At 35.1% G+C, this 11,072-nt stretch overlaps 1 non-coding gene across 1 annotated transcript; it reads right to left on the bottom strand.

The window, feature by feature from the left end:
* Window positions 1-6,986: 6,986 nt before the first annotated feature.
* On the bottom strand, window positions 6,987-7,059 carry TRNAM-CAU (transfer RNA methionine (anticodon CAU)). The gene has a single exon. It is a non-coding gene; the product is annotated as a tRNA-Met (tRNA).
* Between the last annotated feature and the right edge of the window lie 4,013 nt (window positions 7,060-11,072).

The raw sequence follows: 11,072 nt of genomic DNA on the forward strand, positions 1-11,072 counted from the left end.
GAGTCAGTGATGCCATCCAGCCATCTCATCCTCTGTCGTCCCCTTCTCCTCCTGCCCCCAATCCCTCCCCACATCTGAGTCTTTTCCAATGAGTCAACTCTTCACATGAGGTGGCCAAAGTACTGGAGTTTCAGCTTTAGCATCATTCCTTCCAAAGAAATCCCAGGGCTGATCTCCTTCAGAATGGACTGGTTGGATCTCCTTGCAGTCCAAGGGACTCTCAAGAGTCTTCTCCAACACCACAGTTCAAAAGCATCAATTCTTCGGCACTCAGCCTTCTTCACAGTCCAACTCACATCTGTACATGACCAGTGGGAAAACTATAGCCTTCCCATGAATTGTCTATCCTTATTATTCTAACTTTACTAATAGTCATAACAATTTTGTGTGTTTATTTTTATTTCTTCAAATATATTGTTACTCAAAACTTACCCTGTAATTTTTATGTCTTTGTATCCTCAATGACTTGTGTGTAGCTGAATACGTAGTAGTCAAAAACACATTGACTTTTTTTTTAAACAATTTAGAAGTATATATTGAATAGCCTACATGTGACATAAATATTAGAAAAATGAATTAATACATACCCTCAAAGAACACATATTCAACAAGGAGAAGACAGAAACATACAGCACAACTACATATATACATATTTACACAAAAACAAAGCAGAAATTAGAAGAAACCATCCAGAAAGAGCTAAAAAAAAAATTGTTATGAGAATTTAGAAGAGGGTTTGGCAACTAGCAAACTTCTTTAAAAAGATATTGCCACAAAGTAGAGACATTATAAAATGAATGTAAAATATTGAGGTGCAATTATTCCTATGAAGTAAGACCGGAAAACACATATACAAAAATTCTTAAACAATATGGCCAAATTATAAGATGGTAAACAGAAAAAAAAAAAGATCTTCACGACCTAGATAATCATGATGGTATGATCACTCATCTAGAGCTAGATAGACATCCTGGAATGTGAAGTCAAGTGGGCCTTAGAAAGCATCACTACAAACAAAGCCAGTGGAGGTGATGGAATTCCAGTTGAGCTCTTTCAAATCCTGAAAGATGATGCTGTGAAAGTGTTGCACTCAATATGCCAGCAAATTTGGAAAACGCAGCAGTGGCCACAGGACTGGAAAAAGTCAGTTTTCATTGCAATTCCAAAGAAAGGCAATGCCAAAGAATGATCAAACCACTGCACAATTGCACTCATCTCACATGCTAGTAAAGTAATGTCCAAAATTCTCCAAGCCAGGCTTCAGCAATACGTGAACCGTGAACTCCCTGATGTTCAAGGTGGTTTTAGAAAAGGCAGAGGAACCAGAGATCAAATTGCCAACATCCACTGGATCATGGAAAAAGCAAGAAAGTTCCAGAAAAACATCTACTTTTGCTTTATTGACTATGCCAAAGCCTTTGGCTGTGTGGATCACAATAAACTGTGGAAAACTCTGAAAGAGATGGGAATACCAGACCACTTGACCTGCCTCTTGAGAAATCTGTATGCAGGTCAGGAAGCAACAGTTAGAACTGGACATGGAACAACAGACTGGTTCCAAATAGGAAAAGGAGTACGTCAAGGCTGTATATTGTCACCCTGCTTATTGAACTTATATGCAGAGTACATCATGAGAAACGCTGGGTTGGAAGAAACACAAGCTGGAATCAAGATTGCCAGGAGAAATATCAATAACCTCAGATATGCAGATGACACCACCGTTATGGCAGAAAGTGAAGAGGAACTAAAAAGCCTCTTGATGAAAGTGAAAGAGGAGAGTGAAAAGTTGGCTTAAAGCTCAACAATCAGAAAACGAAGATCATGGCATCCGGTCCCATCACTTCATGGGAAATAGATGGGGAAACAGTGGAAACAGTGTCAGACTTTATTTTTTTGGGCTCCAAAATCACTGCAGATCGTGACTTCAGCCACGGTATTAAAAGACACTTACTCCTTGAAAGAAAAGTTATGATCAACCTAGATAGCATATTCAAAAGCAGAGACATTACTTGGCCAACTAAGGTCCATCTAGTCAAGGCTATGGTTTTTCCTGTGGTCATGTATAGATGTGAGAGTTGGACTGTGAAGAAAGCTGAGCGCCGAAGAATTGATGCTTTTGAACTGTGGTGTTGGAGAAGACTCTTGAAGTCCCTTGGACTGCAAGGAGATCCAACTGGTCCATCCTGAAGGAGTTCAGCCCTGGGATTTCTTTGGAAGGAATGATGCTAAAGCTGAAACTCCAGTACTTTGGCCACCTCATGTGAAGAGTTGACTTATTGGAAAAGACTTTGATGTTGGGAGGGATTGGGGGCAGGAGGAGAAGGGGACGACAGAGGATGAGATGGCTGGATGGCATCACTGACTCGATGGACGTGAGTCTGAGTGAACTCCGGAGGTTCTTGATGGACAGGGAGGCCTGGCGTGCTGCAGTTCATGGGGTTGCAAAGAGCTGGACACGACTGAGCAACTGAACTGAACTGAACTGATACAGAAACATGCAGAGCTCAGGAAATAAATAAAATAAAAAAAACAAAATCATTTGAGGAATGAAGACTAAATCCTAAGGGGCACAAAGGAGAATAGATTCCATAAAATCAGTAACAAAAATAAATGATAGAATTGAAAGAAATTAATAAAGGTGTTATTTAAACGAGATGAGACAAAAAGTAGATATAGCAGACAGTCAAGTGAGATTCAGTGTATGTACAATTTGATCTTTTGTGCCAAAAATAGAAAAATAATAGATGTAGGAATTCAGGATGTAAATGCTTATATATTTCAGAGGCTTTTCTCCACACCACGTCTGCATCATTATTTTTTTTTCCACTTAAAGTTTGATCATTAACAGATTTTAATTAAAATTTTGCACTTTCTGTTTTTTTTTTTTCCATCATTGAATCAGCCAGATCGAATACAAGTGGATAGATGTTGCAGTTTTTTTATATTAAATAATATGGGCTCATTATTTTCTGACTCCAGACTATCAGGTACAGAATTTATTAATGCCTCTCTGTAACTTAAATTGCTTTGCATGTTATCTATCTAGCAAAATCTTCCATAACTTCCCAAGTTTAGGGTAAGTCCTGAATGATACTAATGATTCTAGATTTAGAATATATCTAAAACTCTTTGAATATGCCTTTTTCATTCCCTGTTGCCCATCCCCACAATGTCCTTTCAGCCTGCAATACCTTCTACCATTGCTCACATGCAAAGCTTATGCTGAAGCCAATAGCTATAAATGTTTTTTTCCTTCATAGGAAAGGTATATTGGATTATTCTTCTTTCTGCTCCTCTCATGCTTTTTGTATTCATCCATCAGAGCAATTGTCATGTTGAGTTACAGTTGTTTTCTTATATGCATCTTTTCCACGGGATTTACAACTCTTCAACAATGTGAATGTTCATGATGTAAATGTCATAATCTTTATGAAGTCTTTATAATATTTATAAACTCATTATTTTAGACAGTGCTTGCAACCTACTGCTCAGTAAATGGTCAGTGATTTTTATTTATTTAACTTACTTTCAATAAAACTAAACTCTTTTAGCATTTTCTCAACAAGGAAGTCCCAGTAAAGTTGTACGTTCTTAATTTTTAAAATTTTTCAAGTCCTTGGGACCTGTTGCATTATACTCTATAGTCCTCTGAGAATCTTTATCTTAGTGTCCTTTCTGTTATAATGGGTGTATGAATTAGGTGCTCTATCTTTACTTTTTTAAAAAAAATTTCCTCTCTCTTTTTCTGGACAGCCTGAGCAAGCTACCTCATCTCTCTGTGGTTTAATTGTGGCATCTGTAAAACAGCGATAATAATAACATCTACATGTAGAGTTGTTTTGAAGATTAAGCAAAGTTATATATGTAAAGTATTTAAAATAATATATGAAATATATATCCTTAAAATGGTTCCTATCCCTATAATTGCTACTTCCAGCTGTTTCTACTCCGTTTACTCATTTGTGACCTGGTACAGTGCATAAGTAGAAAAAAGACTTTGCACTACCTCTTTGGAATACCAACCTATCTTTATGTGCAATTCCTCTAAGTGATGACTTCTTAGGTGCTATGAAGTTTTCAGTCTGCCTACAACAGTCATGTGTTGTTTAAAGCCTTACTGCCAATGATTAGGACCATTCTCCAGAAACAATATTGACTATGATTCTTCCAGAAGTAATGGGGAATGACAGTTTACAACTAATTGTATTTAATAAGAGCTCCATTTTAAAAGGGAAAATAAATCTGGAATTATTAAATTATCATTACTAATACTATTGCTTGGTGGTGCACACTTGTGCTATGGGCATGTCTGTGATCTAGGAACCAAAAGCTGTGTGTTAAATTACTGTTACCATTATAAATCCTCCTGAGGAAATAAACAGTTCTGGTTCTGTTGAGAAGTATGCATTTACAGTCAGGTAGTTAAAGTTGAGATGAAGAGAGGTAATATGGCTCATCTACAAAACGTGGAAGAACATGTATGTCACAATTAAACACAACTTATAAATGCAAACAAATCTTACTGATGACATGACTATATTATTTCAGCTTCTTTGGCTTTTTATACCAGATCTTTTCCTTAAAACTGTATGGCAGTTTGGGTGTACTTGTGACATGTAGAATAAGAAAATTAGGACAATTTTTTTTTCCAATTTGGCAGTTTATTGGAAATGCAAAAAGTCACATTTAATCAACAATTATTGAATTTTTTTCCTCAAACTTTCATTAGGATGAAAAATCTCAGATATTAACATTATATCAATTGATTCAGTGGAATGCATCTTTTGATATAGAGAATATATCTATACTTACCAATAAGTTGACTAGGCAATTGAATAGTCTATTATGGTAATGAATGGTATCAAAAGAAATTAGGAAAAACTATACTGACACAGTATTTATATGAAGATAAATATTTTGTGAAAAATAATGCACAATGATTTCTTAATTTACATTATGTATTTCTTGATCATTTCCAATGTAATAGCATTTAAAACACTACAAGTTTTGTCAACAACAGATAACAAAATCTTTGCGCTCACAGACCTTACATTCCAGTGCAAACATGATTGTGTTAGAAATGTATGTTATCACTTAACATTAAAATTATTTATGAAGGACTATTGTCAGTTGACTTCCCTGTTGGCTCTGATGGTAAAGCATCTGCCTACAATGCAGGAGACCTGGGTTTGATCCCTGGATCAGAAAGATCCCCTGGAGAAGGAAATGGCAACCCACTCCAGTACTCTTGCCTGGAAAATCCCATGGATGGAGAATCCTGGTGGGCTACAGTCCATGGGGTCGCAAAGAGTCAGACGTGACTGAGCCACTTTACTTACTATTGTCAATTACCTTTTCAGATGAAATATTTTAGCAGGTAAACAAAGTCAGGGTTTGCTTTATATCTACTTCTGCAGATATTTAATTAAACAATTTTCCACCAAACTAAACCGTTTTACCAATTAAATTCCTAGAGTGGGAACTTTCAGCATAAAGAGGCTTCACATTATGAGCCTTTGCCTTGGCTTTTTGTCTTTGTCTACATTTTCTCTCTGAATATTTTAATAGACTAATCTCTCATTTCAGTGAAGTTTTTGTTGAAATTCCCTCTGAGGGAATACTGTCACCCTTTCTAATAGAGTATCTCCATGCTGTCTCTCTTTACCCACTTTACTTTTATTGTGTGTGCTTATTACTAACTGATCTGTTACCTGTGTTTTTTGCTTATTGTGTCCTTTACCATGCAGAATGAATGCTTCATGATAATGGTGAATTTTTTTCAATCATGGCCATACCCCCATCTCTGTAATAGTGATAGGAATGTGGTAAACTTTCAGTAGGTATTTAACAGTGTGTTAAATCATGATGTATATAAATGAAATTTCAAACTAATTCTGTATAAAAGGAATTCATATCAAACAGTTACCTGAAATGAGAAGGGGTTTATTTTGTTCTTTCTGGCATAACAATGATCTTTACTGTAAAAGAAGATTGGGTGGCTTTTTGGCTGTAACTTAAACTATAGATACTAAGTTTCTAATCATTTAAGTTTGGCTTCTTTTTTAACTTTTTAAATGTCACACACAAGCAACCTCACTAAACAGTCTACTTTTAAGACAGATTAAAAAAAAATACTGGTTTTCTTTCACTATGCAGTTTTACACAGAATTCAATCAGTTTGAGACTCTTATGTGTCTTTTACAAAAGAGTTTTTACTGTATTGTAAAACTAATTATTAGAAAAAATTTAAATGCAATTTTTCTAGAGAGCTGCATAATCTCATTTCTTTAAATTTCAGATTTTCCTTAAGTAATTATTCTAAAAGAAATTTCATTTTACCTGGGGAAATATGTAAGCAATATAGTTTGATCAAAATGCTACCTGAGCAATTAATGTTTTTCATAATGTGGGTCTACTTCAGCATGGTCATGCAAATGGAAGCAATAGGAAATATTTGATAGAAACTGAAAGGAAAAGACCGGGAAAGTTTCATGTGGAGTCTGAACTCTGGTCTTTATTGGTATTGTTTTGAGGCCTGTGCATTGCACATAATGGTTACTCAGTGAATTTTTATTTGATGAATAAAACATATTTCCTAAATGGTGCATTATATAAAATCATTTTAGGTTTAGTTAGAAACCAAATCTTAAAATACAAATTTCTAGAAAAAGATTGTTTACTTTCTAGTGTTAATTTTTTAGTGAACTTAAAATCAGAAAATTGAGTCTGTATAAGAGACATTATGTCATAGGCTAAGACCAAATGAAAAAGTGAAGTCACTCAGTTGTGTCCGACTCTTTGTGACCCAATGGACTGTAGCATGCCAGAGTCCTCCATCCATGAGATTTTCCAGGTAAGAATACTGGAGTGGGTTGCCATTTCCTTCTCTGTGGATCTTTCTGACCCAGGGATCAAATCCAGGTCCCCCATATTGCAGGCAGACTCTTTACCATATAAGCCACCAGGGAATCCCGAAAAGATTGATCTGCCCTCTCTGAGTTTCAAACTCAGGACCTTCAGATTATGAGACTGACATGCTGCCTACTGCACCAAGAGGGCAGACCAAATAGCTTAACCCTATTATTTTGTAGCTGAGAAACCACATTTAGAGGGAAAATAGTTCAACAGAAACAAAACCAAAATACTGCATTTAAGCACTGTTAGGTATTTTACAGCCTTCTTAATCAACAGATATTTCACAAGTAATGTTATCTGAATACAGAGATAATTTAAGGTGTCTCACCAAAAACCTTAAATTTATGTTTCAACATATTTTGAAAAGGTATACATTTAAGCAACAAAAATTAATTACTGTAAAGAGAACCATCTGAATCACATTGATTCTACTGATATCTCCTCTTGTTAGTACTCTTAAAATGTAGTTGGCCAAGATAATTAGCGGTCTCTTTGCTTTTCTTTCCCAACCATCTCTTTCTGTTTTTATTTTTAACTTAGGTTTTTGAATTTCTAAACATAGACCTATAGACAATATAAGATTTTTCATGTTTATTGTCAAATACTATGACACTTTCCTTTATGTCATTTCCAGTAATAGAGAATTTCCCCTCATATTTAATCCTTAAAATGTATCCAACAACTAAGTGAGACAGTGATGCAGTGGACATGAGGTGTCAGTTCCGTAGTGACATACCTGTCACATTAGCACAAGCGCTGGCTAATAGAAGGCAAGGAGTGGTGTATAGGAAGAATTGCTCCCAGGTTTTTAATTGCTTTGTGTTGTCAAATTACTACTGCTAGGAAAAAAAAAATCAACAGGGAGTACTCAGTTAACTAAAATGCTATAAAGAGATAAAATAGAGGAGTGTGGTGATGGAGGGACAGAAATCAAGTTTTAATTGGTTTCCAGAAAAAGAATTTTTTTAAGAAAACTGTCAAATAAAAAAAATTGCCACCATGACAGATTTTATTATAGTGCATAACTGTGCCAATCACATGTGATGGAGAATAATATTATGTATCCACTAAAATCTGATGGGTAGCAGTTTATATCCTTGGAAACTTTAGTGAAATAGAAATATATTTTCCTAGAGACCATGATGAAAATGATTATTTTACGTTAAATTTTATGTTTATAAACATTTTTTCTATTCAAAGAATGTGTTTGGAATATTCTAAACAAGTCATAAAGTAAATAATTTTATTGTCATTTTTAATTACTCAAGGGTTGGAAGATATCCCTTTGGATTTTAGGCAAATGGTGAACAATAATTATCTATGAGAGATGCCTATTTCTAAAGAGTCATTAAAACTTATAACTTAGAGAATAATCGTTGAGGTAGAGGAATGTGTTGGGAATAATAGTAGATTGGAATAGATTAATGTCCTAATTCATCATCCATGTGGCTAAGGACTAATAATTTATACGAGCATTAAAGAGAGAGTTGGACTAGATAAATTGCTAACATCCTATATGTCTTTAAAATATCATTGTTCTCTAAAATATTTTTATATAATTAGAGGCCAAATCAAGGTATATTCAAGGAGATCTTTCTCCATACCATAGTCTCTCTAGCCTTAACAATTTTTAATATTATAATTAAACTTCCCTATTTGTTTAATTGTAAGCATGTACTTCTATATTTTAGTTCCCCTCTATTAAATAGTAACTACATACACACACAAATATAAAATTCCATGATTCTCAAAAGATTACACCATAAACTGAAGCACCTGTATAACCATTGTTTCCTCAAATTAACCTATTCCTCTAATGTCGAATTATCCTTTACTGAGTTTGCATAAGTTGTGTTATAAAATTACAGTTGAGCTGCTAAAAATTGCTAGTGTATTTATTGGTAGATTAAAAGTTGTTATGCCTCTGCTTCTAATTAGAATGGCAAGAAACTATTTGCTTCTTTTTGTGATTATTAAAGCATAGTTTCCATAATCTGCAGATTGGTGTTTTGATCTCACTCTTTTTCTCTCACTTCTGCTCTCACTTTCTCTCACTTCTGCTCTCCCTACCCCCCTCTCTCTTTTTTTCTTTCTTTGACCTTTCTTTTCTTCCACTCTCCCTCTTTCACTTGTACTCTCTGTCCTTCCTCTCTCTCTCTCTCTCATTTTCACTTTTTGTCCTTGATTCTTCTCTTGTTCTTCACACATTCATTGGGTAGGTAATGTACTTAGACACATAAAGAGGTATATAAGTGGGTCACTTTGCTGTATACCTGAAGCTATCACAAGATTGTTAGTCAACTATACTCCATATAAATTAAAAATTTGAAAAGAATCTGTGAAGAGAAAACAGTGATGGCTTCTGGAGACCTAATGTTTAAGAAGCCCAGTAAGGCAGATGGCAGGTACTAGGGGAGTGTTCCATGTACTGGTTAAAAATACTGGTGAGTTCAGAACTGTTGTTTCCTTTTACATGTATGTGTGTGTGTACTAAGTTGCTTCAGCCATGTCCAACCCTTTGTAACCCTATGGACGATAGCCCAGCAGGCTCCTCTGTCCATGAGATTTTCCAGCAAGAATACTGGAGTGGATTGCCATGCTCTCCACCAGGGGGTCTTCCCAACCCAGGGATCAAACCCTTGTGTATTACATCTCCTGTATTGGCAGGCAGGTTCCTTACCACAAATGCCACCTGGGAAGCCTCTTTCTGTGTATATATAGGAATAAAAACAATCGTAATAAAACTTCATAGAATTTCTTAGGGATAAGATGACATAATGCATAAAAGGGACTTAGAATATTGCCTGATTACATGAATGCTTAGTAAATACTACTATTTACAATAGTACAATGTATGTATCATTTCAATACAATGTATCATTGTTGGTGTGAGTGGTACTACCTATCATAGAAGTAATAAAGCATGATTTAATTCAGCACTCTCCTCGTTCTGGACGTATAGTTTCTTTCTGAAACACTATACTCTAATAAGCAATTTTGTGATGAAATCCTTGAAGCTAACTCTTCTGCTCATAATTTATTGCATTCTTATTATAATCATAGTTTATATAATCATATAGGGAATACAGAATTTCTCATTCAATAGCTATACACTTTGAAAGTTTTTAATATTGGTTTCACTAACTTGATGATCCCAAACTTATTATATCCCCATTACAAAATGTGAAAACTTTGAGCACATATTGGTAATTTAGTTTCCATCTCACTTGTGACAATTTGTACTCAAATATGCCCTGTGTGAGGGTATGCATCATTGCACTCACCTCGCAGAACTGCTTCTTGATGTAAGCTCTGAAATTTAGTTATTGAAAGGGCACATTGTTGATGTTTCATATTGGATGCTTTTAATTACTTATGAGATTAGATATTTATGTGGTTTATTGACATTTTTTCTGTCTACTTTTATAGATCAGTATTTCTTGCCTAAGCACTTCAGGTTTCTACTACCTTCACCATTCCATCTCCCCTGTTCTTCTGCAGTATTATGCACTTATTTATTCATGCATTTAAACATTTTCCTGACATCTCTGGAAAATTGGGGTGTTGAGAAAGAGTGGTTTCCCTGTGTGCTCAGTCTTACTGATTGTTACCCTGGACAACTCATATATTTGTCATTTGTTTTAATGGTTGGATCTCCCACTTAATATTAGTGATTAGACATGCTCCAGACATGTGTTTGACTTAGATGAGATAGTTTTTTAGTATTAAGATACATATTAACTATACAATACAGATACTTTGCTACTTTCAATAAAATAAGTTTTCTTTTAAATATGTGACAGTTAAAATTTATATTTGAGTCACTTTTCTACATCGCTAAATTGTATTTTTGGCTTTTGACCAGTTGCTGAGGCAGATAAACATAATCTGTTTTTCTAACATTAAACCTTTTCATTTATGAAATAAAATAGATAGTAAAGGAGGCTTCCCTTGTGGCTCAGATGGTAAAGAGTCTGCATACAATGCAGGAGACCTGGGTTTGATTCCTGAGTTGGAAAGATCCCCTGGAGGTGGGCATGGCAACCCTCTCCAGTATTCTTGCCTGGAAAATCCCATGGCAGAGGCGCCTGGCGGGCTACAGTCCCTGGCGTCACATAGAATCAGACACAACTGAGTGACTCACTCACACATCTAAT

The sequence above is a fragment of the Ovis canadensis genome, chromosome 8 (assembly GCF_042477335.2).
Source record: "Ovis canadensis isolate MfBH-ARS-UI-01 breed Bighorn chromosome 8, ARS-UI_OviCan_v2, whole genome shotgun sequence".
Lineage (NCBI taxonomy): Eukaryota > Metazoa > Chordata > Mammalia > Artiodactyla > Bovidae > Ovis > Ovis canadensis.